At 37.7% G+C, this 22170-nt stretch overlaps 3 pseudogenes; 2 read left to right on the forward strand and 1 right to left on the reverse strand.

The window, feature by feature from the left end:
* The first annotated feature begins 4 nt into the window (after nt 1-4).
* On the forward strand, nt 5-8156 carry LOC102488761 (G2/mitotic-specific cyclin-B1 pseudogene; annotated as a pseudogene).
* Nucleotides 8157-12021: 3865 nt separating this feature from the next.
* On the reverse strand, nt 12022-17183 carry LOC102489175 (centrosomal protein of 83 kDa-like; annotated as a pseudogene).
* A 3644-nt stretch (nt 17184-20827) lies between these two features.
* LOC102489584 (cytochrome c oxidase subunit 7A-related protein, mitochondrial pseudogene) lies at nt 20828-21424 on the forward strand (annotated as a pseudogene).
* Nucleotides 21425-22170: the final 746 nt, after the last annotated feature.

A 22170-nucleotide genomic window follows, 5' to 3' on the forward strand; every position in this document is an offset into this window, starting at 1 on the left:
AGGAATGGCTGTTGACCTGAGCAGGTTCAGGACCTTGGCACATCTGAAGTTCTGGTTCTACTTCTCCCTGTGTAGCTGCTGTTTAGTGAAAAGGAAGCCATGGTGCCCTAAGTCAACCAGAAACATGAAAATTAATGCTGAAAATAAGGTGAAAATCAGTATGGCAGGTGCAAAGTATGTGTCCACTGTTGCAGCCTCCAAACCTGGGCTGAGGCCAAGAACAGTGCTTGGAGACATTGGAAACAAAGTCAGTCAATAGGCCAAAATGCCTCTGAAAAGGGAAGCAAAAACTTCAGCTCCTGGAAAGGTTACTGCTAAACTTCCAAAACCTCTGAAAAAGGTGCCTTCTCCTGAGCCAGAGCCAGAGCCAGAGCCAGAGCCAGAGCCAGAGCCAGAGCCAGAGCCAGAGCCAGAGCCAGAGCCAGAGCCAGAGCCAGAGCCAGAGCCAGAGCCAGAGCCAGAGCCAGAGCCAGAGCCAGAGCCAGAGCCAGAGCCAGCGACAGAACCAGAACCGGAGCCTGTTAAAGAAAATTCTTCACCTGAACCTATTTTGGTTGATACTTCTTCTCCAAGCCCAATGGAAACATCTGGATGTGCTCCTGCAGAATATCTGTTTCAGGCATTCTCTGAAGTAATTCTTGCAGTGAGTGATGTGGACACAAAAGATGGAGCTGACCCAAACCTTGGCAGTAAATATGTAAAAGATATCTGTGCTTATCTGAGACAACTCGAGGAAGAGCAAGCAGTCAGACCAAAATACCTACTGTGTGGGGAAATCACTGGAAACAGGAGAGCCACCCTAATTGACTGGCTAGTACAGGTTCAAATGAAATTCAGGTTGTTGCAGGAGACCATGTACATGACTGTTTCTATTACTGATGGATCCATGCAGAATAACTGTGTGCCCAAGAAGATGCTATAGCTGGTTGGTGTCACTGCCATGTTTATTGCAAGCAAATACAAGGAAATGTACCCCCCAGAAATGAATGACTTTGCTTTTATGACTAACAATACTTATACTAAGCATCAAACCAGACAGGTGGAAATGAAGATTCTAAGAACTTTAAACTTTGGCCTGGGTCATCTGAAGTTGGAGAGGTTGATGTTGAACAACATACTCTGACAAAGTACCTGATGCAATTAACTAGCCAGGACTTCAGGCTCTTGCATGCCCAAGATCCCAAGAAGAGAACAGAGAAGGGATTGCGGTGGGTCATCACCCCTGGGGGGTGATTTTTCACTTTTTGTCTCTCTGTCGCTGTCTGTCTGTCTGGCGAGTGCATGCGCCCTATAGTGAAATACCTCTCCCCCACCAAAAAAAAAAAAAAAAAAGGGAAAGAACGGGGGCATCCTTGTTTTGTACCAATTTTTAATGTAAAAGCTTTCAGCTTTTTCCATTCAGTATAATGTTAACTACTGGTTTTTGATAGATGGCTTTTATTGTGGTGAGAAATGACCCTTCTATGCCAATTTTGCTGAGAGTCTTAATCATGAAGGGGTGTTGTATTTTGCTGAATGCTTTTTCTGCATCAGTTGAAATGATCATATGGCTTTTAATATTTCTGTTAATATGGTGTATTACATTTATGGCTTTGTGTGTGTTGACCCACCCTTGCATCCCTGGAATAAAGCTGACCTGGTCATAATGAATAATCTTTTTTATATGTTGCTGGATATGATTTACTAGTATCTTGTGAGAATTTTTGCTTCAATTCACCAGAGATACTGGCCTGTAGTTTTCCTTCTTTCTCATGTCCTTATCTGTTTTGCAGATGAGGGTGGTGGAGGTTTCATAAAATTAATTTGGGAGGGTTCCTTCCTTTTGGACAGATCTTTAGAAATAATTTGAGTAGAATGGGTGTTAATTCTTCTTTAAAGATTTTGTAGAATTCATAAATGAAGCCATCAGGACCTGGGATTTTCTTTGTTGGGAGGTTATTAGTAATTCCATCTCATTGCTTGTTATGGGTCTATTCCTCCTGATTCAACGTTGATAGATGTGTCCAAGAATTTGTACATCTCATCCAGGTTTTCTTGTTTCTTGGCATGTAGTCACTCATAGTATCCTCTAATGTTTTGTATTTCCATTGTGTCTGTTGTAATATTGCCTGCTTCACCACAAATTAATTTGTAAGTTCTTTTTTCTTCTTAATTAGTATATATAATGGTGTTTCAATCTTGTTTATCTTCTCAAAGATCAGGTTTTGCTTTCATTTATTTTCTACATGGTTCATTTATTTTCTGTTTCACTTATTTCTGCTCAAATATTTATTATTTCTTTTCTTCCTGGCATTTTTTGGAATTTTTTGTTGTTGTTTTTCAACACCCTCAAGCATGATCTTATGTTGTCCATTTGCCACCTCTCCATCTTTTCCTTATGCATACTGATAGCTATGAACTTCCGTCTTATGACTACTTTTTGCAATGTCCCACAGATTATGGAGACTTGTGTGCCAATTATCATTGGTTTCCATTAATCTATTAATTTCCATCTTAATTTCTTCAGTAATTGTGAAATCACTCAGAAGTAGGTCTTGTTTCCATGTGCTTTTGTATTTTCAAGGATTTTTCTTGAAATTAATATCAAATTTACTCCTTCATGGTCAGAGAAGATGTTGGATATATTTTCTATGCCTGTGAATCTGTAAAGGCTTGTTTTGTGTCTTATCATGTGATCAACCTTTGAAATGTTCCATGCAGGAGTGAGAAAAAAGTGTATTTCATGGTTTTAGGGTGGATGGTTCTGCCTGTCCAAAGTCCATTTGATTTATGGTATTGTTTACACCCTGTATCTCTGTGCTCATTTTTTTTTTTAAGATCATCTGTCTAAAGGAGATAATGGGGTGTTGAGATCCCAACAGTTAGTGTGTTGCAGTCTATCCTTTTAGACCTAGCAATCTTTCCTTTATGTACTTGGGTGCTCCTGATTTGGTTGCGTAGATATTTATAAGCATTATATATTCTTGATCAATTAACCTTTTACTACTATATAATGCCCTTGTTTGTCTTTTCTTATAGTTTTTGCCTTCAAGTCTATTTGGTTTGAAATCAGTTTTGTGACTCTAGTCATTTTTTGGTTTCTGCCTGCATGGAATACCTTTTTCCGATCTTTCACTTTTAGCCTATGTGTGTGTTTATCCATGAAGTATGTTTCTTGCAAGTAGCAGATAGAGGGTTTGATTTTTATCCATTCAGCTAGTCTGTGTTTCTTCATTGGAGAATTTAATCCATTAGCATTCAACATTATTATCGATATTTCTGGACTTGTTCCTACCATTAAGTTGGCCTTTCTCTTGGTTGTTTTTACTGTTTTGTTTTGTCTTTTGGGCTGTTTTATTTTTTTTATTTTTGGACAGTACCATTTCTATTTTTTTTTATTTTTTTATTTTTTTGTCTTTTGGTTTTATCCTCCTCTGATTTCTGTCTTTCTTTAGTTTTCCTGGTATAACACTCCCTTCAGAATTTCTTAAAGAACTGGTCTGGTATTGGTAAATTCTTTCAGATTTTTTTTTAAATCTGAGAATGGTTTCTATATATTTTTTTTCCATTTTAAGAATAATCTTACCAAATATAGTAATCTTGGTTGAAACTTTTTTTTCTTTAAAATTTTGAATATATTTTTCCCATTCTTGCTTGTATTGTTTCCAGTGAGAGTTCTAAGTTAGCCTGATGGGGTAACCTTTGTAGGTAATTTGATGTTTCTGTCTTGCCAATTATAGTATTTTCTTTATCTGTGGTTTTGGTCAATCTGGCTATGATTTTCTGTGGAGATCTTCTTGGGTTGATTCTATATGGATTTCAGTGGCCAATTTAATTGTAGGGACAAGTCTGGAGTTGAATATTATATCCCAGAATCTAATTGGGAAAATTGAACCACAACAGAAGATAAAGTAAATGAGACTAATAGGTTCAAGCATGTACCATTTGAACAGAATCCTAACCTGTTTCCTGGCTTTAAGCAAATTTCTTTAGCCTTTCTTTGATTTAAATTAAAACTGGTTTTCTTAATAGTACCAAGTGAACTTACCATTGAAAGTATTTAGATTATTTAAGAAATTGTGTGATCAATACAATGTGGGTGGGAAAAGAATGGAAGACAATTGTAGACACCAGAGATAGTGCGAGAAAAGGGTGGGAAAGGACAGAGGGTCAGAAAGAGGGGTAAAAAAATTCTAGGATCTAGAAATGGAAAATTTTTGATAATAATATGCATGATTAAGTCCCTATACAGTATATTCTGGATGGGAAATCACATTTTGTATGCTGTGATGATGCTTAGGAAAAAAATGTAAATTAAGTTACAAAAAAAAATGTTTCAGAAAAAAAAATTATTTGATGACTGCAGTAAGATATATAGCCCCTGCTAGGTGCTACTTTATAGGATGCCTAAAGTTAGACTTGTGTTCATGGAAATGTATATATCAGCTGTGTTTGCTATGAAAATATTTAGATTAATTAAGATCTTTAGTAATTCAATAAAATGTGTGTGTGTGGGGGGAAACAGTATAGAAAGTAAACATAGATACCAGAGATAGTGTGGGAAGAGAGTGGGAGATGGCAGAGGGTAAGAGATAGGGAATCAAGGATGGGGGGAAAAAAGCAAAATATACAGGAAACAAGGAATGGAAGATCATTTGCTGACAATAACATGTTTGTTGATGTGCTTGATTGAGACAATAGACAATAACATGTATGTTGATGTGCTTGATTGAGACAATATACAGTGTACTCTGGATCAAAAAAAAAAGAATTGCCTTAAAAGAAAAAAAGAATTTCTTGAAGAGCTGGTCTGGTGTTGGTAAATTCTTTCAGGTTTTGTTTATCTGAGAATGGTTTCTATCTTTTTTTCCCATTTTAAGGACAATCTTGCCAGGTACAGTACTGTTTTTTCTTTATAACTTTGAATATATTTTCCCCACTCTCCTTGCTTCCATTGTTTCTGGTGGGAGTTCTGAAGTTAACCTGATGAGGTAACCTTTGTAAGTAATTTGATGTTTCTGCCTTGCCAATTACAGTAGTTTGTCTTTATCTGTGGATTTGGTTAATCTGGCTATGATTTGCTATGGAGAAGATCTTCTTGGGTTGATTCTATATGGGTTTCTTTGCATTTCTTAAATATGGATGTTTGAATTCTTCTCTAGGTTTTGAAACTTTTCTTCTAGAATTTCATGGAATGGATTGTCAATGCACTTATTAGTTTCTTTGCCTTCTGGGACTGATTATCCAGATGTTTGGGCATTTTATGATATCTAGTATTTCTCATATATTATTCTAGTTTTTTGTTTGTGCTATTTTATCAGTCTTTTAAAAGATTTTTTCTAGGTCAGAGGTTTGTCTTCTACATCTGAGAACTGATCTTTTGCATTACCTAATCTGTTTTTAATCTTTTGAGGGAGGTTTTGAGTTCCTGCATTACAGCCTTTATCTCTAACTGTTCCATTTGATTCTTTTTTTATGGTTTCTATTTCTTCTTTCAAATAGTGGAAGGACTTCCTTGTCTCCTGGAGTTCTTAGTCTTTTTTCTCTTGCATTTTATGGTATTCATTGTCTCTTTTCTCTTGCATCTCATTTAGTTCTGTTACTATGAATATTCTGAATTATTTACCTGACAGTTCTATGAGTTCCATTGTACTGGCTGTGGATGATGAGGAGTTGTTCCTTTCCCTGGGGGGGGAGATATTTTTGTGGCTTCTCATATTTCTTGTGCCTCTCTGATGGCTTCTGGTCATCTAATGAATTATACATTTCTTCCTAGTTTCTTGAAGTTAATTCTGAGCAGTAGAGATATGTGGGAGGAGGTGATCTGAAATCTCTCTGTTGTTCTGCCTTCCGGATGCTCACCCAGCAACCTGCAATTTTGTTGTTGAAACTGGATATTCCAAGTGCTTCCCATTTTCCAGAGAACACCTGGGGCTGAGCTGCAGGGTTTCAATGGAGGTAAACAGAAGGGGTCATGTGGCATGCAACCATGCTTCAGGAAACTATGAAGTGTGAGGGTTCAAAGATGTGTGGGCAAAGATGAGCCATTCTCTCTCTGTAGTTCCATCCTTCTCCCTGCCACTCACTCTGCAGTGAATGTTTGGAAGGTGCAGAACAGTGGGCAGGTGTGGGACACTCCAGTTAACACACCTGAGAGTTCAGAGGCATACAGGCAGAGATGAGCCATGTTCTCTTTGCAGCTCTGTCCTTCTCCCTGCCATTCCTGCAAGAGATATTTGTAAATGCCATCCAATTTATGAAAAAAGACTCTGGATAAAAGATGATTCAGGACATTTTTAACAAAATAAAATGTACAAACTTGGCAGAAAGAGAGCATCACAATTAATGATAAAATACTAGGGGTTGAGGATGCTTCACCATCACAATTCTTAAGCACTATATGAGGGGAATTAGCCATTTGAAATGAAATAACAAAAAGAGAAAAAAAAGTGATCTCTATATAATTCCTACCTAGAGAAAGCCAAGAATCTCCTGAAACCTATTTCTAAGGGGAAAAAATCAGTAACTTAATATTCCATAAAAATAACATACACTCAATATATACCAAATATTTGAACTCTAGTGGACACTGAAAGATTGGAAGGTATAACAGCAGGGAAGCCAATTACAGACACTAGAGACAATATAGGAGGGAATGGGCAAGAGGGGATGAGATGGAGGAGATCAGGGGAAAAACTAAACCATTTAATAGCCACAAAAATGAAAAGTTATCTGTTAATAATACATATGGTAATGTCTTTGACTTGACTGATATGCACCATATTCATGCTGGGAAAAAACATGCTGAACACTGTAAAAATGAAATATAAATATAATTCATTTTAAAAACATTCATATAATGACAACAAGCTGAATTGTCTAACAGTGACAACAAATGACAGAATAATATATAATTATAGAATGGAAGTAAAAAGTAAAGCAAAACATACAAACAAATACTAAGAAAATAACGACATACCATGCTTATATGGAAACAAAACATTCTTAGAAAATCTGATGAAAGTTCATAGGATTTTAGGAGACAGGATCAAGATAGTTGATAGCGAGCACTTAGTGCATATATATGTCTCCTTTTCTATGAGAGAATAAAAACACAACTAGACACAAGAAAGATACGAAGTCTTCTCAAATATGAAAACTCTAGGAACAGTTGTAGAATGGGAACTGAAGTGCCTAGCTGGCTGATATAAACAGGATGGATCAGTAGAAACCCCTTTGCTGGGTAAGAGTAAGCAAGAGATCCCTGTCTCTTGGTACCAGTGGGGACAGCACTATAACACAGCAGATGTCTGGGGGTCCAGGACTTTTCAGTGTCTCAGGTCCAGAGAAAGGAAGTTCATGACACTACTGGCTTGCATAGCTCCAGGGAAGGAGTTTACCTTAGATAACCCCACCATGTAGAACTCAAGGTGAAGAGGTGTGCATTTTTTTTTACTAAAGAGGTTTTTACCTTAGGGCATGTGAACTCACCAGAGACAGAGACAGAGAGAGAGACAGTGAGAGGGAAAGTGACAAATCACCCAGCAGAGGAGATGGCCATGTTGAAATCTCTTCTCAATTCTCCTCCCAGGATCTGGGGCATGCATACACATACACCTGGCATGAGTTTCAAGACACCAGATCCAGGAATAAAACCACAGTTGGCTATGGGTAAGCCCAGGGACATAACCACTATGCCATATGCTGGTCCCAAGATGCGCCATTCTGAGAACTAAGCAACTGCTCTAGTGAAACCTACACCAGTGAACAATGGTCAGCAAGTCTTAACATCCATGAGAACTCAGCAAAATTCCACCATGTCTACATGAGTTCTTACAGTGACATTATCAGCAACCTGAGTAGAACGACCATGACCCAGGTCTCCCACACCGAAGCATTATACATTCCAGAAAATAGACAAACCAGTGCAGCAGGAAGACTCTCCAATGAACAGGTGGGTGAATACAGAAGCCCCTTTGCTGAACCTAACTCATGGAGAGGCTCCATCCCACAGCCCCTAATTCCTAGGTAGTTGTTCATCCTGTTGCCACTCCAGTACCCAGATTGAGCTTTGCCTGGCTCACAAAGCAGCTCAACAACACAACCCATCCTCCCTGCAGAGATCATCTTCTGCCCTCACAACCCTTGGCTTACCCTATGACCAGATCACTTTATAGTTCTAGCCCATGGGCCCTGTTCTCTCCAGGCTCAGCCCTGACATCATCCAGCTTACACTGAGACCAGCTCATATGCCAGCATAAATCTATAGTCCTTGGTACCTGTGGTGACCCAAATCCACTATCCCCATTCCTCTGGTTTGCTCTGGGCCACTGACAAGGCAGCTCTGGTGCAAGGTCCCAGCCATCTGTGGAAGCTATCTAGGCATGGCAGACCTCTTTTACTGACAGGTGTCAATTCTGAGACACACTATAGTTTGAGCACATGGATCACTTTGCATTGTGAAAGCCCTAAGACTCAGTAGAACTGATACTCTTAACCAGCACTTGATGTAGCACCCACCACAGTAAAATTACAGATTGTGATCCCATGCCCTTCAGACCCTGTAGAGTGATACTTTCTGCCCTACCATGTGGGTGACTGCTTGCTCTCTCTGATGCTGTCAGTAGGCTCCCTAGAAACTGCAGGCTAACAACCCAGGCCCTACCACTGCTTATGGCCATGTAGCTCATTGGCATAGCTCCAACCTTAGCAAATCTGCACCAATACTATAACAAAACTCTAAGTCTGGAATGCTGAGTCACTCACAGTCACCACTATCAGTAAATAAAACAACAGAAAACATGCAGAGACTACATTACTACAGCTACTCAACCAAAAACTCCTTACCTTTCTAATTATCACTGAAGGATACAGTCTCAAGAAAAACATCTTCCATATAGGAGGCTATGCACCCAAAAGTGGAAGAGTCTTCTGCCCCATCAGATGCATGAATCATAAAAATCAAGAAAACCTGATACCTCCAAACGAACACAATAATTCTCCAATAATAGATCATGAACAAAAGGATGTACTCAAAATACTATTAATTTGGAAAAAGCCAGTATCTCAGTTCATCTTTGAAGTCTTAGAGGCTCTTACCTTCAAACTTACTCCTCAGAATCAGGAAGTTTTGCCTCCTTCATGTTTCTGTAGTAGTAATAATAATAATAATAATAATAATAAACTCTTACATTATCTGTGTTCTCTGGGTTGCACAACTGGTCTCTAGTTTTGTGTAGTTAGGTCTCATAGTAAGGAGATATAAATTTCTACATATCCACAGGTCAAAGGAACACAGTGACTCTGATAAAATAGAAAGGGAAAATAACATGGCTGCCTAGCATGGCAGGTAATGGCTCTTCTTGTGGGGTCCCTGCTATATCTACCTATGCACTGGGTCTAACTTATGTATTAGTATGACTATTCCCATTGGGGTGCATACTCACTTTGCCTTTCTCTCAGTGAGCATACACACCTTCTGGTTAAGGACAAAAACAAGGGACCAGCAGATAATGTAATGGTTACACTGTTGGACTCCCACATGGCTGACCACAGTTCAAGTCCTGGACCTGGCATCTTGAAACTCATACAAGGTGCATGTGCATGCATGCCCACAATCCCAAGAGAAGAATGGAGGAGAAGGGATTGTGGAGTGGCCATCCCCCTGAGGGTGATTCTCACTTTCTGTCTTTCTGTCTTTTTTCTGTTTGCCATAGGATGCTACAGCAAAATATCTAAAAACAAAACAAAACAAAAAAACTTTTACATGATCCAGCAATTCCAATTCCATTGCTGTAAAGTTATCTGCACACCAAAGTTTACTGCAGCACTATTCACAATAGCCAAGACATAATTCAGGTGTTCAAGAGACAAATGAAGAAAAAATAAACAATAAACATATACACAGGAATACTGTGTATGTAAAAGCAATGAAATCCTGTCACCTGACATTAAATGAGAGAGCCTAAAGAACATTTTGTGAAGTGAAATAAGCCAGGCAAAAAGAGAGAAGTAACTATATTCTCCCATATATATGGGAATTGGAAAAATTGACCTCACAAAAGTAGAGATGCAGAATGACTACAGGAGGCTGAGAAGGTTAAGGATAGGGGAAATGAGTGGATGCTGATTAATGAGAATCAAATTACATATAGATATAAATAACATCTGGTATAAAAATCCAGGGGAGAGAATAAATAACAGCTTACACTATATGACAGAGTAGCAAAATATAAAAGAGGATTTTGAATGAACCAACACAAAGTAAAGCAACATGGTTGAAATGATGGACATACTTCCTAAATGACTTTATTTGATCATTACACATTGCATTGATGTACTAAAAAAATCATATTGTAACCACGAAAATACGTACATTAAGAAAAACATTTTTATAAAATTATGTGGAGACTTCATCCTCCAGACCCCAAAATCTAGAAGACACAGGCCAAATCACAAGCCATCTACATTTGAGCTATGAAAGTGGCCCCTTTCAGGGACTAGGACAGCTGAAGATGTTCTGCTCAGACGCCAGATCTAGACAGCTTAGAGCACCCTCTGTATTCTCTGTATCTATTTTTTTTTAATTTTTAATGTAATGAATTTCTTCTTAGCTCTCTGACTCTCCTTTATCTTCCTAATCTTCACCTTCCCCACCCCCCATAGGACAGGCCAATCACAAGCCATCTACTTTTTTTTTTTTTTTTTGGAGAGGTTTTTGCTATAGGGCACGTGCACTCGCCAGACAGACAGAGAGAGACATAGAGACAGAAAGTGAGAAATCTCCCCCCAGAGAGGATGGTCATGCCGCAATCCCTTCTCCTCCATTCTCCTCTCAGGATCTTGGGCACACACGCACACGCACCCAGCATGAGTTTTAAGCCACCGGGTCCGGGATGTGAACTGCAGTCGACTACGTGGGAGTCCAGCGACATAGCCATTACGCTAACTGCTGGTTCACACAAGCCATCTACATTTGAGCTCTGATGTAGTTTTTGTTTTTTGCTTGAAATTTTTTTTTTCTTTTTTTATTCTTTTTCTTTTTTTCTTGTTTTTCCCCTTTGTTTTCTTTTCCTTTTCCTCTTTCTTTTACTTTTCTCACTTTGCTGTTCAACTTCCACACACTGAGTTTCTAGACAGGCCTAGATATAATATTAGCCAGATATCTGAATACATTAAAAAAAATTTTTTTTGAGAGGTTTTTCACTATAGGGCATGTGTGCTCACCAGACAGACAGAGAGAGACAGAAAGCGAGAAATCATCCCCCAGGGAGGATGGCCACGCCGCAATCCCTTCTCCTCCATTCTCCTCTTGGGATCTTGGACATGCATGCATACGCGCCCGACGTGACCAGGTCCGGGACGCGAACCATGGTCAACTACATGGGAGTCCAGCGACATAGCCATTACACTAACTACTGGTCCCTGAATACATTTTTGTAGGTAGGAAAATATTTATTAAGTGTTTTAATAAATTATGTGCATATAGCTTTTAGCAAAAGTAGCCTTTTGTGAATATGTGTATATATATTTAGATATCTTTAATGTTTTTTACCTCTATTCTCTCCACTGTATTTTTACACCAGATGTTATTTATATCTATATGCAATTTGATTTTCATTAATCAGTGGTAAACCAGAAGATATTTATTGACCCTCTTGTTGCCAAGAATCTCAAAGATAAGAAAGACAAATTCAAGATAGGCATATTCAGGCAAAATGCCAAATTCAACAAAGTAAAAGAATATATAAAAACTTCAGCCCTTAAAAATAAATTCATTTTATTTATTCTTACATTTTCAAATAGGTGTCAATAAATATTCTAAATATCTTTGAAACTGTTTTCTTTAGTGGATCACTTGTCAGTGTAATCCTAAAATTCTGATACTCATGCAATACAGCATCTGCTGGTACCTTTTCTTGAGGCACATTCAATTATTTTGGCAAAGAGTAATAAAGGATCTACATGCCACATATGTGAGTACTTCAAACTTTATTGAATACCTGACTTCATTCTTTTTGATCTGCCTTTTCTCCATGATTATCATCCCTCAGGAGATCCAAATTCCTCTAGCTACTTCTTTTGTGTTGTTTCTAGTTCTTCTAGTCTTTTTGCAAAGTAGAGAAAGTTCCTTTTGACGCTGTTCCTACTGCATATGTGGAGGAAAAGACAGTTCCATGCATGCCTGGAACCATAGCTGATGATGGAAAACTAACAGGACTGAGGGATGCAGTTGAAGGCAGGTTAGGAACCAAAATCAGACTTTGAAATTCATTATATCTTCTCTGTATATCCTTCAGTCTTTTCTGTAGCCTTGTATATTCTTCAAATGGAACATTTTCTCTATTTAACACCTGATTTTCTGTTTCCAATTCTTCTCTCTTTGCCTCCAAGACTTCTACCTTCTCCTGTAATCTCTTCAATTTGTTTACATAAAGAGATTTTCTCTTTTTCTGGGAAACTGCTGCTCATTACAGTTTCTCTTTAGTGTGGTTATACCTTTCTTCTGTCTGTGATACACTCACAAAGCTTATGCTCTTCCTCCAACCACTGTATCTGTCTGTCTTCCAGAGCCTTGTCAACTTCTGGTTGTGCTTTTTCAGCTTGGCTTTTGAAATTTCAGCATTCCTGTTTTAACCTCTCCACAATTTCCTTCACCATTTGGTTTGAATTCAGCAAGTCATTCTCTGTGTAAGTGAGGTCAACTGGATCTGTAAATTACTGATTTGCTGTTTCAGGTCAGAATTCTCATTTTTTACTTTCTCTGCATTTTCAATATTCACAATGTGTTGTTGAAATTTTAACCTAAATCTGAAGTACCCCTCTGGCCCTCTTTGAGGTCCGCAATTTCTCTTCACACTGATCCTTTTCAGATTGCCTCCAGACATCATGTTCCACTTTCATTTTCTCTAAATCTAATCTGTTCTCAAGTTCTAGCTTTTCATCTTGTAATACTACACGTTTTTGATAACATTCTTCCTTCGCTACTTGTATTTTGCATATTAATTCACGATCCTTTTCTACTAAGAGCACTTTCTGGTGTTCAACAGCTGATTTAAGAATGTCATTGTCTGAATGTAATCCATCCAGTTCACTTTGAATTTTATTCCTTTATCTTTCTAGTTCACTCTTAGCTCTTGATGCCTCCAATTTGATGTCTGTTATTTCTAGTTTGTTTGAATGTTTAAGTTCTTTTACTTTACTGAGCAATGTTTTTATTTCTCATTCAGCTTTATGCAATTTACTGATTAAAACAGTATTTTGTTCCCTGATTGACTGTAGTTCTTTTTCTAAGCAGTAAGCCTATAGTTTGACTGCTTTTCAGCCTCCAGGGATCTCACTGTAGCCTGCACCTCAGCCAACTGCCATACCTGTATTCTTTACACATTTTCTATCTGAGCATCAGAATTCTCTTCTTCAGCCCTTAATCCTGCTACTTCAGTCTCTAAACCTTTCCATTTCTAACACAAATGGACTTTTTCTCAAATAAGTTGCTCCAGTCATTTGCTGTCTCTTGTGGGATCAATACTAAGTATCTGGTTATGTAGTTCTTTATCTTTCTTTAGTCTTGCAACCTCTGATTCATATTTTATTTTTTCTTCTAAAATCCATGCAAACTCTTCTTTCTGGTGTTTAAATTCCAATTGAAAAAATGTATGCTCATAGTGAAGATTATATTCAGCTCTATATTTTTCCACTTCTTTACCCAGATTTTGAAAACCCTCTTTCATGGGAATTTCTACATCTTGTTGTATCTGGGCTCTTAACAAGTCCAACTTTTGTGGAGTTAATACCTGAACTTTATTTCTTCTAACATTTTATTTTTCTCTAACAATTTCCCTTTTAGCTCTTTAAGTGGCAGTTGAAATTTTTCCTGGTGAGTCTGCTTTTCATTTAACAGACACTTGAGTTCATTTTGTGACTTTATGTACTCATCTGCAATCTTGTGTGTTCAGCTTTTAGAGTCTGATAATTGGTTTTATGATGTTCACATCATAATCTCTCAGCAATTAACATTTTCTGGAGCTCAGACTGACAACTTGTTCAGGCAACTATCTCCACCCAGAGGAAAATGTTGGCAAAAGTGTTCATATTGGTAAGTGAGCTGACAACCATGTAAAAATAAGTTCTGACTTTCTTCTTGCTTTACTTTTCCTTACTAGAGTATTTCTCACTTCTTTCTTGCTGAGGCAGAATCTCAGGAAGCCAAGTTACAGCAGACACACATCTGGTCTTTGCAACGTGTGCAAGTGCTGCTGAACAGTGACCAGTGTTGTGGCTACACTCACTACGAGGGACACCTCCACAACTCAAAACACCAGCTCCCATTCTACTCTGCTCACAGAGGCATTGGAGTGTAGGGACAGGGCCCTACAGTGAGAATGTCGGCCCAGCCTGCCATGCTTGCCAAGGTCCCAGAGGCCACTGGTGCAGACTGAAAAGGAGGTGGAGGAGGGCTGAAGTGGCCCTGCAGGTTTCCAACTCCAGGAAAGTCCAGGCTGGCTCTGAGAGTACCAGAGGCAGAGAAAGCCCTGCTTTCTCTGAATGAACTGGCCTCGTCAGCTTGCAGGGCCAGCCTAGGGCACACATACCGCCAAGATGTCTTCTCAGGGGTGGCCAGGCAACGTTTAATATCTGAAAACTTTTAGAATCAGAGGAATCTTCAATTTCAACTAAATCTGCTGCACAAGGGAAGAAAAAATGGAATTAGAGATAGATTTCACATCACCTTCTTCTGTACACCTCTGAACATACAATTTAATTCCAAAAATTTGGAAAAATGTACAATCCATTAGATGATCAGAAACCAGCACAAGGGACAAGATAGATAAGGAACCAAGAAAATAGCTCTTCCCAAGGGAAAAGTGTAACTCTTCATCATCCATAGGCAGTATAATGGAACTCATGGAAATGTCAAATAAAGAATTTAAAATATTCATAGTGACAAAGCTAACAGAGATGAAAGAGAAGAAAGCCAACGGACTCCTGAAGGTACAGAAGAAAAGAGACAATGAGTTCTAGGAGGTGGGGAAGTTCTTGTACAATCTGAAAGAGGAAATACACACCATAAAAAAGTATCAAACAGAATGGTTAGAGATGAAAGCTGTAATACAGGAAATCAAAACCTCCCTTGAAATTCTAAAAGCATATTAGATTAGGCAGAAGATTGAATCTCAGATGTAGAAGACAGAACCTCTGACCTAGAAAAATTCACCAAAAAGGCTAAGAAAATAACCTCAAAAACTAATAATAATATACAAGTAATAGTAGAAACCATTGAATGCCCAAATATCTGGGCTATCAATATCCCAGAAGGTGAAAAAACTAATAAGGGCATTGATAATAGATTCCATGAACTCCTGGAAGAAAACTTTCCAAACAGAGAGGCATTCAAATATCTAGACCCAATAAATACAAAGGACTCTATGTAGAATTAACCCAAGAAGATCTTCCCTAAGGCACATCATAGGCAGATTGACCAAAACCACAGACAGAGACAGGATACTAAAATTGGCAAAATAGAAACATCAAGTTACTTTGAGAGACTATCCCTTTGGGCTAACATAGGACCTCTCATCAGAAACAATGCAAGCAAGGAAAGGATAGGAAAATATATTCAAAGTGTTAAGTGAAAAACAATGTCAACCAAGAATACTATACCCAGCAAGATTAGCCTTCATATGGGAAAAAAGCCAAAAACATTCCCAAATAAATAAAACCTGAAAGAATTTACCAGTACCAGACTAGCTCTCCAAGAAGTTCTGAAGGGAGTGCTATACCAAGAAAACTAAAGTCAGACACCCAGAAATTAGAGTACAAAAAACAACCAAGAGAATGGTCAACTTAATTGTAGGGACAAGTCTGGAAAGATGAATAACATTGAATGTTAACTTCCAGAATTTAAATGGAAAGATCAGACCATAACAACACTGCAGAGAGATTAATTACATGAAACTGAACTGCTGAAATACAATTTTATGACTTTAGACTGAAACATCACTGATTTTCTTCTATGCTTTGTTTTCCAGATTTAAGGATTTGTGTCTTCTCTTGAGCTGTTGACAGTTTCATCTACCTACTGTTTGAACAAAATCCTAACCTTTTCATGGCCTTAAGCCTTAAACAAGTTTCTCTTAACATTTTTTTATTTCAGTCTATTAAAGCTAAAACTGCTTTTCTTGAAGCTAAAATTTTACTAAATAAAACTATTTATCAGAAAAAATTATTTGTTGACTGCAGTAAGCTATATAGCCCCAGCTAGGTGCTACTTTATAGTATGTTCATTCTATTTGCTGAGTTTTATGCTTAAAGTCAGACATGTGTTCATAGATATGTATATATCAGCTGCAATTGCTATTGAAAGTATTTAGATTAAGTAAGATCTTTTGTGAATCAATAAAATGAGAGGGGAAAAAAGGCATGAAAAACAACTGTAGATACCAGGGACAGTGCAGAAGGAGAGTAGGAAATGGCAGAAGTTGAGAGGTAGGGAATCAGTGGGAGGGGGAGCAAAATATATAAGACACAAGAAAAGGAAAATTATTTGTTCATGATAACATTTATGGTAATACCCTTGATTGAGCAAATATACAGAATATTCTGGATGGAAAATCTCATTCTGTATGCTGTAATGATGTACAGCAAATGAATGTAAATAAATAAATTTTTAAAACTAGAAAAAGATAAATATGATGTTGCCTGATTAATAAAACCCTGGGCAAAATATATGTTGGAAAAAAAATACGAAAAATTAAGCAACAGTGACACTATTTGTTAGGCTACATTTCTGTTTACTCAAATACACTGTCCTTCCCCTTTGTATGAATGAACTGGGACTGTCCTAACACATAACATAGACTGGGTGATTTCACAGAAATTGTGTTTCTCACAGTTCTGTAGGCTTAGATGACCAAAAATTCATGATAGGCTTCTCCTCTTGGATTAAAGGTGGCAACCTTTTAGATGAGTAATGTCATGGTGGCCAGATTGAGGGCACAGGAGAACAGAGAGAAAGAGAAAGATATCTCCTACCCCTCTTATGGGACCATTAATCCTACCCACTCTTATGAGCTCTTTTAGTCATAATTACCACTCCTTTCACCAAAAGCACTATCTCCAAATATAGTCACATTCAGGCGATGCCTAAGCTTCAACATAAATTCTAGGGAAACACAACTCATATACAGTATTACCCATAGAGCCATCTTTGGCAGAAGTATTAAATATCCCTTATCAACTAACATCAAGTTTGTATTCCTCATTTGCCTTGCTATGACCAACAACATATGAATGTAAATAACATGGGTCAATTCTTTTTTTAATATATTTTAGAATTATTTTATTTAACTTTATTTATTTTAATTTGACCAGAGAGGGACAGAGAGAGAGAGTAAGAGAAAGTAAGAAAGCAAGGTCCTGGACTTGAACCACAGTCAGTCATGTGGGAGTCCAGTGCCCTTAACCATCATGCCACTTGCCAGTCCCAACATGGGTCAATCCTAAATAGAATACATAGGCCACTGTTCTCTCTCTGCCATGAGGACTGACAAAGTTACAAAAAGAAATAATCACATATCTGGGACTCTAAGTAAAACAGAAATAAAAACAAGGTTTTGTATGATGGACAAGTAATATGATCCTAAAAAAAATTTGATGCTTATCTAACCAGTAAATAAATCAGCTCTCTAACAAAACAAAACAATCCCCACCAATAATAACAAGTGGTGCAAAAATAGCAAAATATGTAGTCCTAATTGTTAAATGGCTAAAAGAGGCAAATACTAAATTAGTATAAATACTAAATGCCCTAGGAAGAAGAGATCAAGAAATAAAGTTCCTACTCTTATCTGTACTTAGTGTCATTGGCAATTACACAGATAATCATTTAAGTAAAACAAGCCATTATCTGCTAAAAATAGTAATAATAAAAATAAATGAAAAAATACAAAATGCCTTAAATAGTACTAAGTGGCTAGGTACTTATTAACAGTGCTGGGGTCAGCAGGTGGCAGGGTAGTTAAGGACACTGGACTCCCACATGGCTAACCAGGATACAAATCCCGGACCTGGTGGCTTACTTTCTTACTTTCTCCCTCCCCCTCTCTCTCTCTCTCTCTCTCTTGCTCTTGCTTTCTCACTCTCACTCTGACCCTCTCTGGTCAAATTTAATAAATAAAGTTAAAGAATTCTTTTAAGCTATTATTTATACACTTACTGTTACGGCAACTGTAACTACGCAATGTAACTATTGCTTAAGTAAAATAATAAAGTGGGATTTAAAACCTTTAGTTAATGAAGCTGGAAAACAGAATGATAAGAGTATACCTATGTTATATTCCCTGTATTTGGTAGAGTATTATAGTAAATTGTTGAGTTCCTAAGGAAGGGCCTCGATAGTGTCATTTACATTTCAAAAGGAATAGGGTGATATTAGAAATTAGGGTCATATAGAATTTGAAAATGCTTATCGTTTCTCATCAACTCATTTTACTGTTTAAGATTGAAAATACTGCCTCTTCTAGTCCTCACTGGAAAAAAATGGAACGAGAAAGCTTTCAGAATAAAAAGCAATAGGGGCCAGCCATAGTGGTTGAGGGAGACAATTCCCACATGACTGACCAAGGTTTAAACCCCAGCTCCAGTGACTTGAAAACATCTCAGGCATGTTTGAGAGTATCCCTCAATCCAAACAAGATGGGGAAATGGAGAAGGAATAGCAGCATGACCACAATACAACAGAGTGTGCTTTCTTCCCCTTCTTCTTCCACTTTTTCTGTGTGAAGTACACAAACCCACTGGCAATTTTTAAAAAAATAATCAAGAGCAAAAAACATCAATAAACTTCATTTCAGTTAACAAGTGAAAGTATTAACAATGACGATAATGCTAAAACCTGTGAATTGATTGTTAGACCCCAATAAATTGTTTCAGTCACTAATGATAAACTAGAGGAAAGACTAGAATGAAGTACTCCTATGAAACCTGATGGTCTAAGAAAATATAAAGAACCAAACAACCTAGAACAAAATAGGTTCAAAAAAAACTAAAGGTAGCTGGAGTCATGAAGATATAAATGAAAGCACATTCTTAATGTGCTTAACAGTTTTAATTAAAAAAAAAAAAAACAACCAAAGTGAAAACTGGTGATGACTTAACACTTTAAAATGTTTTTGTTTTTGTTTTTTTTTTTGGCTATAGACAAGAAACATTCTATAAGAACTCTCTCTTCAGAACTGCATATTTTTAAAGGCCTTCACCAAACATGACTAATGGGGATAACAGAAAAGAAAAGAAGCTCCAAAGGAATGTGCAGGTGTCTTAGAGAGTAATAGGCTGGGAAACTAACAGGATAAGAAATCCCAGCTCACAAGATGAAAGCACATTCTTAATGTGCTTCACAGTTTTGATTAAAAAAAAAAAACAAACAAACAAACAAAAATAAACAACCAAAGTGAAAACTGGTGATGACTTAAGACTTTAAAATGTTTTTTTAAGGCTATAGACAAGAAACATTCTATAAGAACTCTCTCTCTCTTCTGAACAGCATATTTTTAAAGGCCTTCACCAAAATGACAAATGGGGATAACAGAAAAGAAGCTCCAAAGGATTCGAGAAGGGATTGCGGCATGGCCATCCCCCCTGGGAGGTGATTTCTCACTTTCTGTCTCTCTGTCTCTCTCTTTTTGGCGAGCGCATGTACGCTATAGCAAAAACCTCTCAAAAAAAAAAAACTAAGAAAAAGTACGAAAGAAAGAAATGCTTATCGTGATTCTCTTGCCCATGAGAAAACACTGTTGACTAAGTAAAACAAGGTAGGTAACTAGTCTTTTGAAATAACAGTTCTCCAGATCCAGAGAAGTCGTATCTCAGTGTGATAAAGATTTCTGGCATCATGCAGACATCCTGGACTTTGAAAGGAAAAAGATGAGTAAGTGTAAACAGGGTTTTCTCTCTGAAATGAAATTAAGGTACATATCCCATTGAGGGTATACTTTCTTTCTACCTCCATCCCTCCCTAGTGAGTACACATTCCCTCACACAACTGAAAGTATCAATAATACCAAAAATAGAGACTTTTCTTTTTCTTATGTTTTGCCATGGTGGGTGCTCTTGCCAGAGACAGAGCGAGGGTAAGTAAAAAATCACTCCCTGGGAGGATGGCCATGCCACAATACCTTCTCCTCCATTCTCCTGGAATTTGGGGCATGCACACACATACACCCAGAGTGATTTTCAAGCCACCAGGACTGAGGTTCAAACCACAGTCAGCCATGTGGGAGTCTAGCACCTCGACCACACACCACTTGGTAGCCTGAGATCTATCTTAATAACAAAGAAATCCAACATCAGGATAACAGTCTAATTAAATATAGTTATATGCCTGGAAACATATAGTCTCAAAGGAAATTTAAAAAAGACAATATTTTGTAATGATACACAGTGATTAAACTTAGCATAAATGTTTAAAAAACATTTTAAAAATCAACATGTAGTTGGACAATTAACATGGCTGCCTTAGTAACTAGGGGGAAAAATCAGGCAAAGAGTAAGAACACAAACACGAATGATGTTATGTTGGCCTGCCTAAGATTTAAACGAAGAGGAATGCATACAAAGAATATATGCTCAGTGTTAAAATAAGTATTAAGACTAAAATATTACAGACTATATTCTGTGACCACATCAAACTATAATTAGAAATTTACAATAACAAAATTTAGAAGGATCTCAAATATATAAAAACTAAATAACATACATTTAAATAATCTGTGAGTGTAGTTATACAAGCCTAGATGGCTGAATCTGTATCACTAACTATGGCTGATTTTATATATGCTTATGTGTCATCATGAACAAACATAAGATTAAATCAAATACAAGAGAAAATGATGTAAGCATGAGATGCACAAGGTATGCACCATATACTAAGTCATCAGAGAAGTCATAGTGTGTTTTTCTATGCAAAAAATGCAGTATGACTTTTCCAATGACCTGATATGATGCTTCTGTCTGCATAACATGGCATACTGTGGCCTGGGAGGTGGTGTCCTTCTCTGGGGCAGTCGCTTAGGTAGTGGCTGTGGGAAGCCAGGCTCCAGGCATCCTGTACTACAAGTTTAGTGGTTTCATGGAGAAGTTGGCGGGATCATGGGCTTCAGATGCCTATAGTCCACAGGGATTAAAGCCTGTGGCTTCTACAGACCCACCACCTATCATATTTGCCACACCAACTAAACTGACCTCTAATTCCACTGTATAAGATTATACTGGGAAAAACAAAGTTCCAGAGCTACAGATTTTCCAGAAATCTGATGGTGTGCCCACTCACTTGAAACGAGGTCTGCCTGACCAAATGCTTTACCAGACCACCATGGCACTGACTGTAGGAGGGACCATCTACTGTCTGATCACAATCTACATAGCTTCAAAGCCCAGAAATAAATGAGCTAGGCTGCAGAGGACTGCTTTGCTTTTTGGCATAGACCCTTTGGATTTCTTTATTTTTTATGATTTCTATTATTATTACTATTTTTACTTTGGATGGCCTGCTTAATGTTTTTGCAAGAAAGATAGGAAGATACAAAGACATTATTTTCATTTGTTTATGAAATGCATATGGCATGTCAGAGCTCATTGGACAGTTAGAACTATTGTTAGAACAAAACATGCTGTGCTCTGTGTTTGGGCTTCTGATTTCCCTGGAGGTTCTGGATGAAGGTTGCACACAGGCTCATTAATGTCAGGCTGTGCAGAGGAACTTGGGGATTTGGGGTTGTGTTTTTGAACCTGGGGTGCAGAAGGCTTTCTGGATTTGAATGTGACTGGGGAGAGAAGACAGAAGCCAAGACCAGATGCATGAAATGAGGGGTTTGAGTTCGTAGTCAGCTTGGGGATTCTTCCATCTTGCAGTAAAATGTTGATAGAAATTATTTTCATTCTGCCTCTGTTTAATACTGGGCAGTTTGTTTCAAAGGGTTGTTTGTCTCATCGTAGCTCTTTAGTGAGCTTTTATGTGTACCTGATGTGCATTTATTCCACCATGGGAACAGAGAACAACCTGTTTAGTGTTGCACTCTAGACCGGTGTCTGTCATGTTAATGTAGCTGTGCCACGAATTCTCCTTTATGTTTAAAAAATGTTATGGCTTTGAATTATGACTTGTTTTGACTGTGGAATAAATACATGAATAAA

The sequence above is a fragment of the Tupaia chinensis genome, unplaced genomic scaffold (assembly GCF_000334495.1).
Source record: "Tupaia chinensis unplaced genomic scaffold, TupChi_1.0 Scaffold000134_1, whole genome shotgun sequence".
Lineage (NCBI taxonomy): Eukaryota > Metazoa > Chordata > Mammalia > Scandentia > Tupaiidae > Tupaia > Tupaia belangeri.